Source organism: Motacilla alba, chromosome 1, assembly GCF_015832195.1.
Source record: "Motacilla alba alba isolate MOTALB_02 chromosome 1, Motacilla_alba_V1.0_pri, whole genome shotgun sequence".
Taxonomy (NCBI): domain Eukaryota; kingdom Metazoa; phylum Chordata; class Aves; order Passeriformes; family Motacillidae; genus Motacilla; species Motacilla alba.
Genome location: NC_052016.1, coordinates 11,493,205 through 11,516,281, shown reverse-complemented (window position 1 = coordinate 11,516,281; position 23,077 = coordinate 11,493,205). Strand labels below are relative to the sequence as shown.

The following is a 23,077-nucleotide window of genomic DNA, read 5'->3' as shown; positions in this document are numbered from 1 at the left end:
TTATATGTTCTAAATTTTTTGAAAGGGCCTTTTGCAGAACCAGATCCAGATCCACCAATCACTCTTCTTGTGCTGTTCATCCAGGAGGGCTGCTCTGCTGGGAACGAGCGTCTGGGAGAAAGCAGAAAGATCTGCTCAGACACAGCAAATGGATTTCAGAACCGTGTCTCCCTTCCTGGGGTTTTTCTGAGGCTGCTGTGCCAGGGAATGAGCATCAGGCAGGTGTCAGATCACAGGCAAGCTCTGCCTGTCATTCCTGCAAATCAGGGATCTCTGTGGTGTGTGAAGCTGGGCATTCAATATCCCTTTTGTAGCAGTGTGTGGAGAAATTCACAGCCCCAGAGGTTTGTGTCCAAAAAGGAGACAGAGGAGTCCTGGAACTTTATTCAAATAAAGGGAGAAGCCATGGGATCTCTCAAATTGCTGGGGGATGCAGCCCCCTTTTTATCCTAATTTCCCAGCTGCATCACCCTCTTCCTTCCCTCACTGGCTGAGGTACTCAGAAGGTACAGACTTCCCAAATTTCCTACTCTATGCCCCTCTCTAATATGCACTCCTTTTTTTCCCTTCTCTTTTATAACAAAACACTATTCATAATTCTATGAAGCCTTTGTTGTTTTTCTCCAAGTTCAGGAATTTAAAATGGCCTTGTCTGAGCACCTGTCCATGTCAACCAGTAACATTTTCTAGAACTGATGGTTTCTGCTGTTACTTCCCTATCTGTAAGTCCCTGGCCCTGTCTGCAAGCAGATCCTCATGGTCTGTTTGTAAAGACACATTCACCTTATTCCTTCCAACAGAGGAAGTGCTGCTGGAAGCTCTAAGTGCAGCTGAGCCACTGTTTACAGAGGAGGGAAACAGCAGGAGGGTCACTGCTCTGCTTCAGGATTTTTGGGGTGGAGCATTGGGTGTTTTAAGGGCATTGACCTGCAAGAAGAGCAAGAAGATAGGAAACCTCCAGCCCCCAGCTTGGTGACAAAAGAGACATTTCACACTGGCTTTGCCTCTCAGTGCTGATTCCAAACAGAGCCACAGCTGCTCAGCACATCCTCAACTGTGATGGATGTGAGCAGTCAGGGATATTGTCACCTTATCAATAGGATGAGGAGGGACATTAAACATGAGAACATGTCAGTCTGAATCAACTTGAAAATATTTTGTTTCAGGACAAGCTGTAAAGTGATTATTCATTTTAGATAGAAGTTGCTGCAGATTTATTCTTGTCTTCTTTTTCCTAAAAATGATTGATAATAAGATTTTTCTAAGCTGCCCCAAAAATTGAGAATCTTTATCCTTTGAGAGATGTCTCTCACTGAGTCCATGAGGCTTTTTAATGTGTGCAGTGTACAAAACCACAATTCCCTTAGACCTCACTCTGATTTGCAAATTAAAAACAAATAAAAGAATAAACCCTTCCATGTTCTTTGATTAATATATTTCAATATTTTCCATTGAAATTAAAAAAATGCTTTATTCAAATGGAATCCATGTACTTATAACTGGAGATTGTGATGTTGTGTGATGACCATGCAAGGAAAATGCTTTTTGCTAAAAATTAAATATTTTTCTACCATCTGCCATTCAGAGTTGTTTTTAAAAAAATGATTGGCAACATTTAGAAGATAAGGATTCTTTCCTATTACATGCACACCTAGACAGCCATGCCTTTTAGTTCTGGACACAGGTTCCCAGTGCTGTGTGTTAATAAATTACTCACCTGTTTCAGAAAGGATTTAAAAGACTTCAGTGAGTTTTATTTACATGAACCCTGCCTATGAAAAATTATCTTTTTCTTTTTTTTTCCATCTACAACAGTTCTCGAGGTGCTAATGGAAAGAAGAGGCCAGAATCGGAAAGAATTCAAGGAGGAAATTTGTCAAAACTTCAAAATATTTAACCAAGATTATAATTACTGATGGAATCGAGGATTGATCATTTGTTTTTAAGGTAATTGGTTCAAATCCAATCCATGGTGCTCAGTTGCAGGTACAGAGGTGTGGATGTGTCTGTGTGTCCTAGGAAATTGAGTTATTCACCTAACAGTCAACCTGGGAGAGATCTGGGATCACAAGCTAATACCATCTATTGATAATCCTGTAATTAAATAGGTCATTGATTTGCTTTATTTTTTATCCTTAGTGAGATTTTACTAATATTGTTAATATAACTAAGGTGTAAGGAATTTTCCTTCAAGTGTAGTCATCAAAAATGTTTCCTGTTCAATCTCTGTTGAAATGCCATATTTCTTTCCTGTTTTTATTTTACTTCAAAGGGTTTTAGTTGCTAGCTCAGATTAGAGAGAGGAAGAGTTAAAAAAATGCAGGAAAAAAACCCCAGAAAAGCAGAAAATGAAACTCCTCCAAGTAAATGATATTTTCAGAAAAATAATTACTCCATGTTCTGAAGTGAATATTTCAACTTTTGGCTGATTCTTTTACCTGAACTCTGAACTAGCTGCTAATGAGAAACTGGGGTCAGCAGTTTCCTAACCTCAACCAGAACAAGCAAACCTGAAGTTTCTATTAAAGTAGGTAATCTCTGATTTATTAGGGAGCATGGACTGATAAATTTTAAGAGGGCATTTCCAACATTACTTGTTCAGTAGTTCTGAGTGATTTATAAAGTCACTTTATTTTGTGAGCTTAAGAAACTAATATTTCAACTATGGATATTTTTTTCTTTTGCGTTTGCTACAGATACACTGAAATAAAAATATGTCCACAGCTAAATTAAATGTATTTAGTATCAAGGGGAGTGGTCTGATGGTTTCTGCATTGTAAAAGCAAGATGATTAACAGATTGGAATTTGAAACATTCTTTTCATCTCAAGCTTAAAGAGATTTTGGCATTAAAAAAATTAATTAAAAGCTATCTAAATGGGAATCAATTGCCAACATTTCATTATTGCAAATATTTGCTATTCAGAAAGTTACTCCCAGTGTTGTCATAATATTTAATGGCTGTGGAAAATGGCGTGATGTGTTGGCAACGTTTGAAAATTGCATAAAAGAGAAGGATTTCCAAAATGTCCACAAAACAGGATTATTTAATAATCACTATATAAAATATCTACATCTATCTATATTATATTCTAATGGCACTATGATGCAGAGTGCAGTTCTGGTCATGTCTGCTCATGCTGATATTAATTTTTCATGAAAAACAATAAAAGGACATATAATCGACCCACCAAGAAAAGAAGGGGAAAAAAAGGAACTTACAGGAAATGTAATTTTACTTTTTTTTATAATAATAGTAGATAAGCATACATAATTAAATTGAAAGCAATAATTTAAATTTGTCAAATGGAATTATTCTTTCACGTGAAAAACAATTAGCTTGCAATAGTGTATCAAAAGCTGTGATGGAATTTCAGACAATAGCCTAGTACCCATGGACTAAGATTTTAACATTTCACAGGTGAATTAGGTGCGCATTTGAGCACTGTGGAAATGAAGACAAAGAATTACCCAAAATGAAAAAAAAAACTTGAAAAAGTGGATTTTTTTTTAATTTCCCTCTGAAGATATATTTCAGGCCTTTATTTCAGAGATGGCTTGAGATGGAGTCAAGGTTTTATGAGAAGGTTCCTATTTACTGCAAGATAAGGTGTAAATACCAATCTTATGTTCGGTGTCATAAGTCAGGAGATGTCATATTTTAGATACTGTTTTATCCCCCTGAATTCTGAAACAATTTTGACACAACTGGGGCAGCAATTTTTAGGGAGGGCTATTTTTAAGGAGCTGGAGAAGGTGAAGTAATCTCTAAACTGACAAATTTCATGGAGGCCTTTGCTCTGGACCAATTATCTTAAAATGCTAATTATGCTAATTAGATCTGGTTTGCCTTTCCAAATCCTTCTTAGGAGTATCATCAAGCAATGCTTGAACACCTCAGAAGAAAACATTGCTTTCCACAGCTCAGGAGGAAACAAACTTAAAATGGCTGAAAAATTATTGCAGAGAAGGAAACAAACCCAGCTTCTGAGAAAAACAGAGAGACTGAAGTATTTGCAAATTTTTCCTTATAAAATATACTTATTTTGACACTGAATTAGGCATGGACTCACCTGCACTAAGCCTGTTTTCACTGCAGGTGCCATCTATGTCTGAAGTGCCTTCAGAGGGCAATGCTAGGACAGGAGTGCCTCAGCTGGGTACAGTGGGGACAGAGCAGAGTCTCTCTCACAAAAAAAACAAACCTGCTGCTTCTCCTCTTGCTCCAGAGCAGCATTTCACCTCTCTGGAAATCACAGGCCAGAGGATGAAGGAAACACCATGCTGGGGCTGTCAGCATTCCCCACCTCTGTTAAGATACCACTTTAGCATCACTTTTGCTCAGAAGAGACAGCAAATAATGAGTATAAGCTGGAAAAAAACCCCAACTATTCAAGTTCCTAGGCAGACACCTTATTTGTATGGCCCCTACAGGACCATCCATTTGTTTTTAAGTGACTCTCAGCTCCTGTGTCCCACTGTGTGAGATGAAACACAGCCAGGGAGCAATCTCTCCTCTCTCTTACCTCAGGGCAAAAATGGCTGGACTGAGGCTCAGCAGGGAAATGAAGCAAGTAGCACATTCTGCAGTACCTGTGTGGATGAAATAGGATGGACACCAAGGGCACAGTCCAAAATTCCCTATAGGTAATCCTGGAAAATCTCATATCCCTTCCTGCATGGCTTCCCAGAGTGGACCAGCTGTTTTCTCACACTAAAACAGGGAGCAGAAAGTACTCAAGGGATGGATGAAGAAAATGGGAGCTTCTTTTAGGGAGAAAAACCAAATTAACTAAAGGCTCCTCGTGGTTGTGTGGCTGCCTTGGCTACATTTGGGGTAGACAAGCAAGAAACCCCCTCAGCTTCCTAAACCCAGCTGCAGACAGAAAAGTCACACTGACCACTGCATTTGCAACAAACATGCAAAGAGAGAGAGGTGGTTTAAGAATTCTTTGATGTGCATGAGGTGTCATGAAGCACAGGAAAAGGTTAAGAAAGATGTTACACAAAAGTAAGCTCAAGAATTTTGTTTCTACCACAATTTAGCATTGCCTTTGGTCACCACCTTTTCTGGAGCTGAACAAAATGCAACAGCTCCTTCCTCTTCTGCACTCTAAGGGCTTGTTGCTTGTATAATAATGGTCAAAACAACTTTGCATAACCATATATATTTTTATTAAAAATAGTCTGCAATATTTGCATATAACACTTACGTGGAATGTTTTTAGCTTCCACATTGCTTGAGGTTTAGGCTGAATTTCAAGAAAAGTTTTTAAAGCAGAATTGAACCAACATTACATTGTCTGAAGCTAAAAAGGAGCTTTGCATAGCAAAAAAAAAATGAAATTGTTGTTTTGGATTCATATATGGCCCACAGAGTTGTTTTGGTTTTTTTCCTAAAAATGTGTGTAAATAGATAATTTAGCAAATTTCAGTCACATCCATAATTCGTCTTGCATAATGGAATTTCTAACAAATTCAATGGTATGTGAAATTTGATAACAGAAAGGCAAGCAAACACTTATCGTTGTTCAGTCTAAGGCTTGTGATACATTTAATTCCCTCATTTAAATTTACTAAAGTTACAACTGTACTAGTTTTACAGGATACTATTGGTTTGTTTTGGTTTTTTTTCCTAGTTCATGCATCATATTAGAATTGATTTAATCTCCTTTTTTATTTTGAATGCTATAATTCCATTCATTCCACAATTAAATGAGTCACTGTGTGGTAATCTGATAATCCTCTCACCTCAAAAAAGCTGTATGAAATGAAGTGGAGTTATCTGTGTGCTAATCCTTCAAAATCAAGATGGAAAAATAGGCATTGACATAAATGTATAGGTCATAAAAAAACAGGAATATTTAGAGTTTTCTGGACCACTTCGACAGTGGTATACATTGTATAGATTATTTGAAGGAGAGCTGTAGCAGTGCACTCTGCTGACTCTTGGAAAATCCAGCAAATATTTTGCAGGAGGCATCAACTACTCAGCTTTGTGTGAAATACTGAACTTTTATGAAATGTGTTATTATTAAGGATTAACTACAGCATTACCTTTTAATAGGATTGTAAATCTTTAATTACAGTTCAATATGGTACCAACTAAAATTGCTTTTCCAACAAAACATTTTTATTAAATGGCAAAAATATGACATTTCCTTTAGAAGTAAAGAAATCATAACTTCTTGGGGAAATGTTAAGGCATGCAAAATTCCCACTGACTTCAACATTTGCCAGTGCATGCCCACTGACTAACAGGGAATTTACCTAGTCTGCCACTACTATTTTTAATAATTTTAATATCCATTAAAGTGTCAGGTTCCTCTGTGATTCTTATATTTATATTTGTTTTTTAAACTCCCAGTGGTGTCAGCTGTAATTATGTAAGAGATATCATCCCAGGGAAGGGATTTGGCAGGACAGCTTTTCAAAGAGAGAGGTAGGGGAGAAACAAGAGCTTGGTGGAGAGAGAGTTTCCTTCAAGAAACAAGAAGGTCCATTGAAATTTGATATTTTACATGGGAGCATTCTCCGGGCCACACCCTTGGATTACACCCATGAGGGGAAAGGACACACATGCTACTCACTCCTATACTTTCATTCAGGAAATGAAAGAGGAAATCTGTGATTTCCAGGGAGCTGCACCAGGAGAATGTTGTCATGAAAAGATGTGTAAAGAGACAAGGCTCCAGTTGCAAAGAGAGGGGAAAGGCGGACACTGCTCTCACACCAAATATTTTCCAGGCCACTGATGTAAAACCCAGTGTATCCCTTCTGGAGTGCTCAAGGTGGGGAATTCTTTCACACTCACAGACAAACTGGGCAAGGCAAATTTCTGTGTGCATTTGGTGAAGCTGCATCTCAACAGCTGCTGGTTAAGCAGCTCTTTCTGCTCTGTGTAAGGATAAAAGGTCATTGGCAAATGAGGTTGGTATTGGTCCCAAGGCTGTTACACAGGCTGCCAGTTAAAAGCTAAAATTAAAGTGATTTTGCAGGTGAAACCTTCTTTGTATGCAGATGTGCCTCACTGACATGTTCACAGTACAAAGATTAAAACATAGGATTAATGTACATCTGTACCATTCCTCTTACCCCTCTCCTGACCCTCTCTTGACTGGTATCACTGTCCTTATGTCTTTTTTTAATATTATTCTTTTTTTTTTTTAACTGTCTTTGCTTTCCTCTCAAATCTGGGAGTACCAGCAAAGCATCCCCAAGGGAAGGCTGCAAAGTGTTTGTGCAGAAAAACAGCAATATCAAAAGTCTGGGGAGGAGGATGAAATAAATGTTGCCTAAAAACTAAAAAACCCTCATATACTAAACTTAGATTTTTTTGTTGTTGTTTTCACCAAGCCTTTATAACAGAATAGGCAATTAATTAATTATTTTCTTAGCTTACACTATCTTGCTTCGCTTACACTATCTTGCTATATTTTTCTTCTAACAAAATATTTTTTATTAAAAAATGTGGATAGCTTTTAGGTGTTTTTTGGGCATAGGATTTTTTTGTGTGTGTTAGTCTCCCTGCTGAATGTACTTTATAATGTCAGAGAGACTGAGAGGTGATTTCTTACTCCATTTCCTCCAGTTATAATTTACCACAGGATTGTAGATGTATGTGAACTACAACACAGGGAAGGAAAAAATAGTATTTCCCATTATATTGACATTATTAAGGTAGACTGGATAAAAGACTACTAGCTTAAGCTCCAAGCTTGGTGGAGCACATGGCACTTATGTTTTAATACAAAATTTGACAGGGCTATACTTTTTATTTTATTTTTATGTCTTCATTAATGTTTTTACTCATGGGAATTAATTGTTCCCCTTGGCATGGATGGCCCTGAAGTCATTGCCCCTCACTTGTGGGTGGAGAGGTGAGTTATTCATCTTGATGGTCACAAAGCCTATTTTATTGCTGTTTTTTCCCTCCCATTTTCCATCTCATGTAGCTCTTCCCACTGCTTTGGTCTGTTTTCTATAAATATCTCAGCCAAAGAGCTGATGTTCCTGTATTTCCTAAGGAATTCCACCTATACTTTCTCTGACATGAAATTAAGCCAGAAAAAAGTTAAAATTTGGGCCTGGGAAAGACCTTCCCCTGAAAAGTTCTTATGGCTGTCATCTTGCTGTATTTTCTGTGGGATAGGTAATATTTTAAAACCAACATTCTCTGTAGCCTGGGCGCCCATAGCAACCCCTTCATATCCTTGTGTTTCATCCTGCCTTGCCCTCCTTACCAGAATTTCAATTTACATTCATATTTTATTAAATTTTTGTGATGACATCACTGGGTACATTCCCATGGCCTTCATGGAAAATGAACTGAGGTTTTGAATGAATGTTTTGGGATTTGTGGTTAGTTTTTTGGGGCACACTTGCTGCACAAGATTGTTGCAGTAGGAGGACACAGCCCTTCCATTTCAGATCCAGCCATGAAGAGATTTCTTTTCTTTCAAAGCAGATCCTTCTCCAGACCCTTGGTCACAGGAGCTGTGGCAGCAATTACCTGGCCCTGGGTCTGGTGTAAGTGCTCATGCCCTGAAGGAAAAAGACGGTTTATCCCTGCTCTTCCTGCAAGTCTCTTCCTCTCAGACAAGAGAGCACAGCATCCCATCAGAGCACCATCCTAATCAGAAAGAGGCAACGAGTAGCCACTGCATTGGAACTGACTTTTTTCACCTGCTTGTTTGGAGGGGCCAAATCCCATCAAAACAGAAAATCATTCAGTGGCATTACCAATTTTGATGGAGTAGGAAGTAGGTTTCTACTCTTTCAGCAGAAAGCAGAAAGGAGCACACAAACATACAAACACACGTAGACTCTTATCAGTTTCTTTAAGGAAAGTTGCATTTTTGGGATAGTATTTCAAGACTGTTTGTCTGAGATGTGGTTTAAAGATTATGTCCCTAATTAAAATGCAACAAATATCCAAAGTTCCAGAGTCAACACAGAAGTGTAAGGGAAATTTAGCCAACCTTATAAAGAGACACTCGTTCTTTCAGCAACTGGTGTAGTTGTATTGGCAGTGATGAGCACAGGCTGAAGAAGGAGACAAAAGCATATGAAAAATACATAAAATGACAACCTACTGTCACATCTCCTTGAGTTATGATCTCTTCATGATTTCCAAGCCAAGTCAGCCTTTACCTCATTAGCAGAACTGATGAGGGACACCCATCACATCTGTAGGGAATGGAATTTATGGATCACTAATTGGTGGTGTCATTCCCTCCACCTTCATAGCCTAAATCAGTGTTGCAACTTATCCCTGAAATTCAGTTTGGATATTCTGGGCTGCCACAGTGTGACACACCCAGATCCTGCCCCTAACACTGATTAACTTTCCCACAGCAGGTTTCACCAGAGAGTCCTATTAATCAGAGCTGCCCTGCTCAGGTTCTAAACTGAGTAATTAATTTTTCCCTGCCAGCATTACCTTTGTAGTTTCAATTACTTTACAGCTTTTTTCTTTCTTTTTTTTTTTCTGTTAAAACACGTTTTTCTGAAATGGTGTGCAGTATGTAATTGCTCTCATACATGAATCCACCTCAGATATATCTGTATTTGAACCAGAAAAATGTTGCCTCTCCCAACATTTGTATAGCCCTTGCAGACACTCTAGGAAATGATGAATCTATCTGTTTTCTTGGTGATATAACAGCAATTCAAAATATATCATCCTTCTCCATACTTTAAAGTAAATATACCTGAATTTTTATCCACTTGAAAATGCATAAGTACTGCACCTTTTCTGGGTCCATTGCCCTCAGCATATGAGATCCAGAGACCTGGAGAAAATCCTTCATGTCCCCACCTAAATCAGTAAGGGCAGGGCACTGTGATAAAAAAGGTGCAGGCCCCAAGTATTTTGTTTTTTTCTGGGGCTCAGCACTGTCTCTTAGCTGCCACAGCTCTTAACTATTCTTGTAGCTCTTAGCCATTTTTTTTGCTATTACTCCAAAAATAAATTTAACCTGTAACTTAGTTCACCAGAGCTATCCTGAAACATGGACATAAATACCAAGTAAAACTCCGTGCAGTAAATAAGCACAGAGAGCAGAAATTTTTGATTCGAGGCTGATACTGTCCAGATTGTTGCACACATGTAATTCCCATCCCTCAGAGAGATTAAAAGGAAGAAATAATAACAAAAAAGGTTGTTACTAAGCCTATCAGTGAGATCTGTGCCAGGGGAATATTGATTTGGCACTGCTAACCTGCAGGAAAGGCAGGGGTTCCTTCATTTGCTGTAGCAGCAATAAGGTGAAACTGCACTCCTCAATGGTGTTCCTCTCCAAACACAAACACTTCATCAATATTCAGATCTGCTGTTCCCTACAGGAGAAGCCCCCTGCAGGAGAAGATGAGGGATGAATTGCTCTGCCCACACGGATTTTAACACAACACCGAGGCACTGTGTTGGTTCTGTGCTTTTTGCCCTGTGGGCACTGAGGGGGCTCCTGGATTTGATGAGGTTTGGCTCATGAGGCTGATTCAGGTGCTGCTGTGAGATCAGCACTGCTGGGAATCCAAAGGTGAGCTGGACACTGAATTTTAATGCAGCAGTACAGAGCTTTTTAGCACAGCACCCCCCTGACCGAGCATCAGAGCTGCCAGCACAGGAGGGCACTGGGGCAGGTCTGCAGTGGCCTGACAACATTGAGGGAGGGCAGAGACCTTCCCTTATCTCATTAACTTCCATCACTTGGTCAGTGTAAGGATGAGAGAGGCCAGAGGTAGGAAAAGAGAGATGATACATGGAAGGGGAGGGAAAGAGATCAGATAACAGAAGAGAAGCAAACACTGTGTTTGCCTTGGGATCTGAAAATGGCTGAAAATTCCTGCCTTCTAGAGCAATATAAAACTAAGTATTCTCGTAATAAAAATAATAATGTATTGGAACTTCTCCAACAAAATGAATTTTCATATCTGGAATGGCATCCAAATTCCAGCTTGTCTTCAGCACAGTTACAACACAAAATTTGGGTCCGGTTTGAGTCGTTGAGGGTCTATGTTTTTAGGTCAGCGGCAGTGATTCAAGTGCAATATTGTGTTTTGTGTGTGCAATGCTGGGTCTTCCTCTGTCCCATCCTCCCTTCTCCTTGCAGAGTTAAGTAGGAAAAGGCTTTGGATCACAGCCAATCCCCACCTGCTGAGGACAGCCCCTCCAGGCACCCTGAAGGCTCAGCAGTGTGGGTATTAGGACAGGGCAACCTAAGAATTTGTGTTTTAGGGCATAAGTGCATAATGTAGGAGTTATTCCGTGATCCTCATTCCTGAGGACAGGAATCATGAAGTGTGGATGCAGAAATGTTGAATATTTCTCTATACAGGGCTTTGTTCCACTCTGAAAGATCACCAGGTATCACCCCAGCTGTGAGTGCAAAATGGCCAGTCACTACAAGTGCTGCTCATACTCGCTTTTCCCACTATACAAAAATCTAATTTTCCTTAATGTCACTCTGCCAGTACATTATCATCCACTTCTGTGCCCTTTCTGCTGCTGAAATGGTGAGAAAAGCATGCAGGAGCAGGGAATTGAGTGTGAGTCAAGGGCCAGTGTCTTAATCATTACAATAATCTACTTTTCTGCTTTCCAGCAAAAATGAAGAGCAAGAAAATTGAAAGGGACATTGTTGCTTTCTCATTGATTCTGAAACGTTTTCTACTTTTTAACACTGTAGACTTTATTCTAAACATTTGTTAATATCGCGGCTGCAGAAAAGCTGTGCTGAATCCCTGTTCCTCTTTCTTTTTATTGCAAATTAAACACCACAAAAGCTGCAGAAAGTGCACCCTGCAGTTTCCAAAGTGGTGTTCCCACAGCTGTGGGGCTGGGAATGTTCTACTGCTGAAATTCTTGCTTGGCTCAGCAGCCACAGGCACCTCAGAGTTCAGCTGAATTCAGCTACCTTTCTCACATTCTAGGTAAGATCTCACCTGGATGGATCAGCAGAGTGCTATAACACCCTAAGGAGAGTTTAAGATTATTTATATAGGAATTTTTAAGCTATTCTTCAAGGCTCTGGAATTTAAAGAGAACCTAAATTTCAGATCTAGGCTTTTGGCTCAGGTTTAACCTTAATTTGCAAAGATCTATGAATAGAATATCTTGTCACAGCCCCTTCCAACCTGCCCCAAATTTTCCTTTCCTTAGGCCAGCCACATGAAATCACTTCCATGACAGTAAACAGCTCACTTAAAAATACCAACTGTGAAAATAAAAAAACCCTCTATTGTTCTAGCATTTCAGTATTGACATTAAATTAACTTTTAAATGGTAGTAAAGCACAAAACTAGAAGGAAAGTACTTTGGTTTGGGGGTCCTGCTCCCACTAGATCCCAACACAAGTGAGTTTCACTTAAAGAGTGCAAGGTTTAGATTGACAAAGCCTATAAAGGCAAAAATCAATATCAATCTTCAGGTAGAACTGGTTATATCATATTTTATCTATCATTAAATATTTTCAGTCTCCAAGCACTTCAAAAATAATTTTGGTTTTATTCCTCACTCTGCATTGCACTCCCTTAATTTTGTAGGGTAACCTTGTTTAAATCTGTAGGAGTTTGTCTTTGGGAGGGGATCCTGCTAATACTGTCGTGATCACATAATATCTTACAATTAATTTTACCAGAAAATTCTCAGAAAGCACTCAGAAAACTATTGGAAAACAGTTGAACATACTTGTTTTGTATAAGTTGATTAAAATAATGCTAGGTAATTTTCTCTCTGGTCATGAAGTTTAAGATGGAAATCACTGTAGATCTAAGCCAAATCTAACACTGTAAATGTAGTTGTCACCTACAGAGTTTCTAATCTACTATAAAAGATCTGTCTACTCATCAGAAAATTAAATACTCCTTGAAATCACATAGGCAATTGAAAAGAAAATTATTAAAATATTAAGAGAAAACAAGAATTCTATGGAACATATCCCTGTGGTCCAACTACTACTTCCAGCAGAGAGCTAGGCTGGGCTGAGGAATGTTCTTTGCTCTGTAAAACTACAGAGCAAAATTGTAGTTAATCTAAGAATAAATTAATCGCACGTGCTATTAAGTGTGGAAATGAAATTAAGACATTTACCTTGATTTTTTTCCCTATTTTTCTTAGGATTATATTTGCACAGATCTTGATTAAAAAAAAAATCCACATTCTCTTTCCTTCATGATTTTTCTAACTTCTAATTAATTTTGCACATTCTCTGAGATGTACTTCCACCTTCCAGAAAAGCCATTTCCCCCAATCTGTATCACCTGTTAACTTGCTGCTCCTTCTGGAGACTTCTCACTCCTGATTCACGAAGCCATTAAAAGGCTTTCCTTTGAAAAGGAAAATTGACACTGCTGTGTCAATTATTGGTGCTGGCAAGGAGGACTTGTGGCTCTCCTGAGCAATTAACCTGGCAGTTTTCCATAGCAAACACCGTGCACTGGAACAAAACACGCCGGAGCCGTGAGCAGGGAGGCCGCAGATGGAAATGGTGGATAATGGACACGGAATTGGGAAAAGGTGGGCCCAGCTGGCTTCTCTGAACCCCGGGCAAGTGACCTGGAATGAGATTAGAAAGCTCCATCTCCTGTCCTGCTGTGTTCTGGTGGAAGAGCAGCATTGCCTCTATGTGTGTATTTAAACAGGGAAGAGCAGAGAGTCTGTGACACGGCTGAGGTCCTTAAAACGGCACGGATCAGTGGACACGAATAGGGGCCTTTCCAATGACAGCTGTTTTACAGAAATCTTTGCATGGAAAAAGTGGTGCTTGTGCTCAAAGCTGCACTGCTTGGAGCCCAATCCTCCTTTTCACTCAAGTGGTTTTATGCCCAGTCCTCACCACTGTGCCCAGCCTGGGCTTTTCTCTGGGAACTTGCCAGGAACATGATGGGCCTGAGATGCTGCAGGCCACACTAAGGTGACATTTTATGTACTCAGGGTCAGGAGCTTGTCCTACATTTTGCTCATGTTGTGTTACATGTCTGCATCTCTTCCTACATCTTTTTAAACAATTGTCTCTTGCTTCCCCTTTCTCCCATCCCAGCATAACTTCTCTGGAATCAACAGGTTTGTCCCAAAGCTGTGGCTTCTCAGGCTCCGTGACTGGGCTTGGCAGGGTCTGTGCTGCACTGAAAAAGGCAGCTGGACCCTCAACCAGTGAAGCCTGTAGTAAAGCATGCCGAGGTTTTACATCTGACCTGCGCTTTGCATGCCACTTGGCTCTCCACATAATTTTGTATCTTTTAATTAATAGGAAATTTTGGTACCTAAAAAAAAAAAGAGTTCCTTTCTAATTGAATGCAAATGCTGAGTTCTCTTGGCAATAGTTTTCTACTGCCTATCCCCCTGAAGACTGGGTAATTATCTGATTTAACACCAATTCCTTATGATGGCAGCTGACAGGAACACGTGCTGGATAGCTGAGACTGGTCCAGGGTTCTGAAATTGTCCAGCACCTCAAAACGGGATCTGACTTGTTTGGTGCTGAAGAACATCTGAAGGTTATTATAACTTGTAAGGTACAGACAAGCCTGCATTTAGTGCTGTACTATATGGTTTGTAAGTGTAACAGCTCTAAAGTTATACATTAACACCATGAAATTGAAGTGGTTTTTGCATATTGCATTAATTCCAGTTAATAGGGAATTAGTGCCACCTAATGTAAAAATGTAACCCAAGTGTCTCTGCTACTATAAGGGAAGGCTTTCTCATTCTTTCTCTCCCATTTGCAATAAATATTAGTGAAATAAAAATTACCATGGATTATGGAACTGTTAAATATAATATATTTCTGTGCTATTAAGTGTCATCTATTACCATTACATAAACTTTACATTTGATTAGCAGCAAATATTCTGCTTTATTCTGAGAAACTGGCCATTTTGTAATGCTCTAAAGGATTAATTGTGGTAATGAAATATTTCCCTGTCACAGTCTTGTGTAAACTGTAATTATTTTGGCCCCAGTTCTGCAAAGGTGTATGCAAGTCCTTAATTGCACTCAGGTGAGGAGAATTAAGTGCATGCATAAATATTAATGTGGGAAGAAGCAAGGTCCTATGTGTAGTTTTTTCTCCTTTTACCAAATGTATAAGCCTGAATTCCAGGGATGACCAAGTCTCTCTGGCTGTTTTATAGGGGGAAAATAACAATTTAATAAAAACAAGTGAGAGAAAAGATAAATACAGTGAAGCTCTGCTTCACCAGTAATTAATTACCTATCACTTCTCTGTTTTATTCTGTTGATTTTGAAGTAAAAGTGTATGAGCCCATGACACCTTCAAAAGAGTCAGGATGAAGTAGAAGTAAATATTAATGTAGCTCTTGAGAATATTTAAGTCATGATGCTTTAACCACTCCAGGTGGGTAGAAAAGGCAGTACCTTGGTTTTGTTGTCTGATTGACAGTGAGGAAAAAAGTGCCCAATCTCAGCTATTCTGCTTTATTCCTTAATTATGGTGAATGTCTGGCTGTACCTGAGCATGCAACTTCAAGAGAATGAGGGCCAAAACCCCCAGCATCTCTAATGCACAGTTTCTAAAATCAGTCATGAAGTTACATTAAAATTTATTATGCTTTATATAATTTTTCCTAAAACAAAGTGTGAAATTTATAAAAATTATAGAATCAACTAAATCTTAAAATACCCCCCCAATTGACAATCTTGCTTAATGAACTTGACGTTGAACCATTAGAAAGACAGTTGTTATTTTGAGATGTAAACAATGGATATTGTGAGGGATTTCACAATAAATCTCAGCACAATACAAATTTTGAACAAAAATACAATACTTAGGGAGAATGCATCTAGGTAAGATGTTTTGACTATTACAATCTGAAGTGACTAGTGTAAAAAATCTTTTAATAACTAAATTGCATACATTTCCTTCCCCACCAAAGTAATTTTAAAAATGCACTATTTTTAAGGGATAAGCATAATAGAAGATTCAAAATCCAATTGTAAAAGTAATAATTTGTGTCATGCACTCATTTATTTTTTTCAGAGCTCCAATTTAACTCACATTTTTGTTACCACAATGTAAATGATGAACATGTTTGTAGCTGCCTTTATGTCAAGTTATATATATAAAGCTCTCAGGATTGGTGCACAGAAAATGCTTTTTGGAACAAATTACACAGTGTGACATGCTCAGGCTTTTGAGATAGTTGCTTGAGCCTAATTGTAAAGATTTTACCTGACACAAACACGAGTTTGATTTACACACATGGAAAGCTGAGATGCTCCTGCTGAGGTGAGCTGGACTGTAATGTCAAAATTATTTTCCAGGGGCTAAAGGGTGACATGCTGCTCCCAAAAATTTGTCATCTCCTGTCTTTGGAACACATGAGAGGAGAGCTGCACTGCCCACCCTGCACTACCTCTCCTCCTGATCAGATGGCCTGGATAACATGAGCTGCAAACTTAGAAAAGTGATCATAAACCCAGGGACTTAAACTTCCTAAAAGCTGCTCAAAACTGGTGGAGAAACTGAGGAATATGACCATCAGCTTGAATAAACAGTAACTGTGGATTAAAAAGAAACTTTGGAAAAAATCTGGAGCCAGCTTGAGAAGGAGCCACAAAGCAGCATGGAGCATTTTTGGGGCCAGGTATCTGGGGAGGGTTTTGGGGTTTGTGTGCCTTGGAGGTGGCACAGGAAGTTGTTCTTATTAACACTTTACAGTGTCCTGCACATTCTTATTAACACTTTGCAAGTGTCCTCTGTTCTGCTGAATCTCTTCTATTGCTGGTGTAGACCCTGAATATCCAGGTCACACATTGCCAGTTATTTATGAGCTGTTAATAAATCAATAAAACTTCTGATCTCACTTTGATTTAAACTTCCCAAACTCAGGAGATTTTCCCTGTAACCATTGTGTATTTCAGTGGGATGTTATGGGCTTTGGTAACTTCTGCTCCCATGTAGAGGATATTTCTTTTTCTTTCTGATATCTTTCCCTCCTTCTCATGCCATAAATTTCTATGTTTGTTAAAGACATCGTAAATTTAGCTTCTGGACTCTAGTGGATCCAGGAAATTTTTTTTTCCTCATTTTTTTTCCATGCCATCATTTTGTGAGCAAATGCACAGAGAAGGAATGATCAAATAGCTTTTGTACTAAGATTACTTATAGCACTATACATGTAATTTATGTATAATAGAAACCCTTATAAAACATGCTGAATAAGGGAATGTGGAAGATAAACAAACAAAAAAACCCCACCCGTAAAACCTCAGAAGTGCAGATTTCTGTGTGATCCTATTCCCTTCTCTGAGTACATTTAAATTCAATTAGCACATCGAAGTACATTCCAGAGCCTTTAGTCCAACTGTGCCTCCCAAGGTGGAAAAAAAGGTGCAAACCCCCCTTTCTGTTGGGATCTATTTTTATGTCTCAAGGTGCATTTTAGAGATCAGTGAGAGGTGCAGAAAGTCACTGCAGTTTTGCTTGCCTGTGATCTCGTGCTGCGGCAAGGACAGCAAATGCCTTTCTCCACGTGGGCTGCTTTGTCTTTTTTCTGAGCCATTTCTTTGAACTGCCTTCCATTAAAGAGAAAATAGCATTTTCCTGCTTCAGATTTGCTGGGAGATTCATATGAACCGCAAGGAAACTCCTCTCCACGCTCCTGTGATCAAGCTGTGTGTGATGAGTGGAACTGGTCCCTGTATGCAGCAGCAGTGAAAGGCTTATTGCAGCTCTCAGGTCCCAATCATGCTTTCAGAAGTGCTCCCTGCTATTATGAAGGCAAATTTGCCCACAGATGCATTTTACCCAGTATGATCCACTTCTCCTACGTGGTGAGCTTTATTGAGGTTTCCCAAGCCTGCCTTTTCCTGAGACTTTTTCCAGGATTTTATGCTTTTGAAGAAAGACCTGAATAATATGCTACAGGATGCTGGATAATCCCCATTATTCCTGCTTTGTAATCAAGGTTCTGCATTTCTGCCACTTTCAAAATCCATATTTCTGGACAACTACGAGCACCATATGTTTAAATAGGAGGGAGGATTTGCATGTTATTTATGCATCCTGTGATTTCAAGTCATGTTGCCTTTGCAGGAGAAAAAAACAGAACCTTTTCCTCTGCACTGGACAATGAGAAAAGTATCTTTTGAGGGGACAAATGCCAATACTTCAACACTCAAGAAAAGAAAAGATTTCTCTACCATATTTAGTTCATTGTGCAAGCATTCTGCTTTGAAGAAATGTGATTGAGAGATGCTTGATCCATCCTGTTTACTCCTACATGGTGTGTCGTGGTGAAAATTGGCCAACTGAGAAGTCTTCAAGTGGTAGAATAGGAAATGTATTTTCTCTGCGTTCAGTTCCTGAAGACAAGGTTGCAGTGACAAAGAGAAAATAATGAAAGCATACTAAAAAGTAAGGGGATCTGGCATATAGGGCTTGAGCTACCAGTATGATAATATTGCTCGAACATTTGCATTTCACAATTCCCACGAAGAAACATGGTGCTATTTCTTCACACCACTGAAAAATACAGTAAACTTCCTTTTACTGTTGATTTTTATTTCAAAAGAGCCTGTGGAAAGGTGTTTTATGTTTTCTGACAGCAGTAAAATTGAGTCAAATATTTGATTCCAATATGGAATTCCCACTGTCTATTAAGAATTAAGTAGAAAGCTGATTGTAGCACATTTATTTGTTAGAGTGAGATTTTAAAAGACATACCTCACAGTGTGATTCATTTCTCTTAAATTAATTCTTTTTCCTCCATGGTGTAATCTTTTCAGGGACGTATCTAACATAGTTTGAATGCACATTCTACTGTAGGGAAATAAAACATATAGGGGAACTCATGTAGTCATATCCCATTTCCATCAGTTCTTTCACCTGTTAACCTAACATTTGTTGCAGCCCAGATCTGCTACAAATGCTGCCATTCTTATACTCTGCTATTCTTTCCTGGGACTCTGTTTTGTGTGTTGAAGGCAGAATAAATTCTTTGGTAGCAACTATCTGAATTCATATTTTGTGACCATGTCACACCAGAGAAAGACAATGTTCATGTGCTCTGGAGAACACAACAGGAGATAGAACTTCATCCCAGATTTTCAGGTTAAGCCTGAATGTTTTCGAGGTGATAATTTCATACCTAAAGGTATGAGAACTGCTGTTCATGCTGCGTGATGAAACAAAGGTGGGGTTTGGAGGGAGCCTGAAGAAAGGTACTGCTGTATCTTTCTGTAAAGCCATATTTGGGCACCCTGGGGAGCCAAATTAGAATTTGGGACCTTAGGACCACATAGCTCAGGAAGAGCCTGACCACAGAAGCTTTGCTTTTTGAGGAAATTTTTTCTTTTATTGCTCCAGGTGTTGAATACTAAACTACCTGCACCAAACAGCAGCAGGAGCGCTGAAAAAAATTGCTGGATGTAAAAGAGAACATTAGGCTGGCATTTTGTGGAAAATCTGGCTTCTAACCTGCAGAAGGCAAGGAGGACCTAGGACAGGTGAGTTAAAATCTAATCCTGCCCTTGTTACAAGCAAGGGTTTTCTGCCTCATGACTTAAGAGTGATTTGGGGAATACATGGGATTAAAACTTGGAGTTTTCCAGTTCAAATTGACCTTGGGATCTTGATAACTGCAAATCAGATACTCTTTGACCTTTTTTTTTCCCATTTTGGAAAGCATAAGAGGCCACAAAATATCATTTTCAGAGCAGTTTTGGCCTTTGCAGAGCTTGTATCCACATGCTTCAAGAAAAGGGAGAAAAAGTGTGTAACATGTGGACCTGAACAGTCCCACCTGAAAAATGTGTCCTGTACAACAGAGAAAAATGGAAAGCTGAAACATCAAAATGCCGTGACAGAAATTAGACCCTCTTTGCTTTTTTCAAAGCACTTGCAAAAGCAGGCAAAAGGGAGAAAAGAGTGGAAAACAGTGCAAAATATTGATTTTTTTTTTTCCTGGAAATCTCTGACCAACCTGGTGCTCTTGTTGAGTTATGCTGGCTATAGCTGAGCACCCACACCACCATGACCTACAACCATTAACACAAGACAGAGCTGGAAGAATTATTCTCATGTTACTGGTAAATTGTTCTCAGATTACTCCACTGGAGGCCCAGCTGTGGTTTTATGATGTGCAATTACACTGTGTTAAGTGAGGCTGGTGCTTCCAGGAAACAGGAACATTGATAGATTGTCTGTGCTCTGGGAGCAGCAAAGTTTGTTGTTTTTTGTTTTTTTCTGTTTTATTTTTTAAATTTATTTCATGCTCTGCTGAATAATGGAAGTGTCTATTTTATATTGAATCCATCAAATTGGGGTGGCATGAATCTGAGGATCTTCACCATCACTCTGCCAGTCCTTACCTTCATTACAGATTTACACTTTGGCCCCATCAGCATAGCAGTCTGCAGTCAGGAGCTTTTTTTGTCAGGTCAGAACTGAAGGCTGAACTGGCTTTTTTGCCAGCTTTGTGGTTTTTTTGGTGTTGGACAGCTTCTGTCCTTCCTGCTATGAACTCCTGCTTGTTGGAGGAGTCTTCTTGCAGTCTTGGCCTGGCAAATGTGGTTTGATCAATTGTCCTTCATGCAGGTAAAGTTCAGCCCACAAATTTGGAGTTAATTCTGTTTTCCTCTGTATCCTCTAACACATTAATCTACTTTCTGCAGAGAACAAAAACCACCATCAATTCAGCACGAGAAACCAATAGAAGCACTAAGAAAAGATGTATTATTTGACTTAGTCCACTATTTACTTCAATATTTTTGAAACACTTACCTGCTAATAAGTGATAGCCAATTCTGATAGATTTCATTCTATCACCCTATTCTGTATAGTAAAAAAGCCAGGCAGCTGAATGAAACCCTGTTGGCTCATATTATACAGATTGTTTTTGTATCAAAAGCTTCTTTTCCTTGACCACTGTTTAATGTTGCACTGTAATAGCAGGAATAGCTACTTGCTCCAGCAGTTTTCCATGAATTTTTACAAAGTCATTGATGCGAAATTTGACTGGTATTAAACTGCTTTCATTCCACATGTAATTGCTGCAGGCAGGCACCTTTCCCTTCTGCCTCCTAAATTTTAATCACTGTTACACCACATGTAATTAAATACATGCAGAAGGCACGTATTTTACAGTTTTGAGCCTTGATTATTTAATTTTAAAATGTTTTATGGTAGAATAAAAAAGTTTACAATACTCCAGCCTACAAAAAATGTAATCTTGTTGTAAAATATCACTCTAATTGAATTTGCACCTCCCAGTGACTTCCAAGGTTACTCTCAGAATGACACTGGTGACAATGGTGAAAGTGGCACAGGTATTAACTCTTCTGGCACTTCCTGCAGTGGCCACTCCATTAACATATATTTTTGACATGTTTTACTCTGTTTGTCCTGGATATTGCCACTAAAACCCTGTAGGTATTTTGTTTTCTTCCTCTAAGTCCTTCTGAGACATCCTTAGGAGGGTGAATTTGCTTCCAAGCCTGACTTCAAGCAAAAATAACATAAAAATCAAAATATCTCACCTACTCATCTTTGATTTAAAGAGTGCTCAGAGCAAGTAGGAGCTTTCTTGATGCTTGGCAGATGTGTGTGAAGTCAGAGAGTACAGAAGGGAGGCACAACTTAATTAAAATGATCACGTGCCTCAAAATTTTGGGACAAACAGACCCATGAGAAATTTTGTCCATGTTGAAAGAGAAAACGCTATGGGGCAGCAGCAATTGTGGGAGTTTCAATTCTTCATGATTGTTTTTCCTTTGACCTGAAGAGAATGGATTCCTTTCCTGGTCTTTGCTCTTCTGTGTAAGTAAAGCAGAATAGGAAAATGTTTTGGGGGTTGGTTTGTTTTCGATTTTGTTTTGTTTTGTTGGGTTTTTTTTTCATTTTAAATTTCAAAATTTCATCATGGGTCATTTTAAAGCACAGTTTTAAGCAGCTTTGCTGCACTGGCTGCTGGACACAACCAAGATGCTGCTTTAGATTGGTCCTTGCACAGACCTATGCTACGGCCATTCTCAGGTTTTTCATACTACCAGCACAGCTTTGGCAACTTTTTTCCCCCCTAGTTTGGTTTCTATGGGATTGACTGCTCTGTGGGGATTTTTAAAAATATCTCTGTAGTCTTTCAGTGTTTCAGGGTGCTTTGAGGGACTCATCTTGTTGGTAAGTGCAACAGGGAATGAAAAATGCTTGAAACTTTCATGGTCTTTGTTAGCAAGTTTATGCCACTGCATAGGAGTGGTTTGGATGAACATTTTTAATTGTTAAAGTCCAAAGTTCTAATTAGGTCATACAATAAAGTAGCTTGAGGTAAATAGCAAAAGCACTTTCAGACTCCCCTGACTCCAGTGAGAAGAGTGGATTGTTGGGAGACAATCAGACCATTCAGTTTTGTTTTCTACAGGTAAAAAAGTGCTATTGGAAAGAAGACAAAAGACCCTTCTCTGTAATCGTGGGAGGCAGAACAAAAGTAAGTGGTGACAAAGGAGATTCAGGCATTCAGAAGAAAGAACAAAATGCTTTCCAGTGGTAAAAACAATGAAAAAAACCAGAATAGCTTACCTAGGGAAAAGGTTGAGTCTCCACCCTTTGAGATATTTAAGAGCAAAACATCATCAGGTGTCTCAAGGGTGACCTAAATTTTGTTGATGTTGACAAACCGAAGGGAAGGTCTGGAGAGAATTCCGCAACCTCTTGGAACATTATGCATTTGAGCAATGTGTTGGACATAGCTCTGTGATTACGGATATTTAAACAAAAGATAGGCTAAACATTTTTACACAAATTATTAAATTTTGCAAACTTACCCCAGTGTTAGTCTGACCAACATAGACTACTGAGTTTGCAAGAGCAGTAAGATGGTGTTTTTCTTCATAAAATATCAATTTTGGGGTGGTTTTTTTGTTTGCTTTTTGCGGGAGGGAAACAGGGGAAAAACTTTTTTAAACCCACTCCAGAGCAGATGATGCAATGATATTTCTACATGTATATAATGCACCTAAAATGTGCAGCATGAGTCCTGCAATGAAAAAGTCTCAGATACAACTAGTACAATAAAACTATCCATTTAAAACTTACGATTTTCTGCATTTGATTGTT

General features: G+C 38.9%; 1 long non-coding RNA gene across 1 annotated transcript; it reads left to right on the top strand.

The window, feature by feature from the left end:
- The first annotated feature begins 1,848 nt into the window (after positions 1 to 1,848).
- LOC119703020 lies at positions 1,849 to 22,733 on the top strand. The gene is made up of 3 exons (XR_005257526.1): positions 1,849 to 1,947; positions 19,331 to 19,470; positions 22,383 to 22,733. It is a non-coding gene; the product is annotated as an uncharacterized LOC119703020 (long non-coding RNA).
- Positions 22,734 to 23,077: the final 344 nt, after the last annotated feature.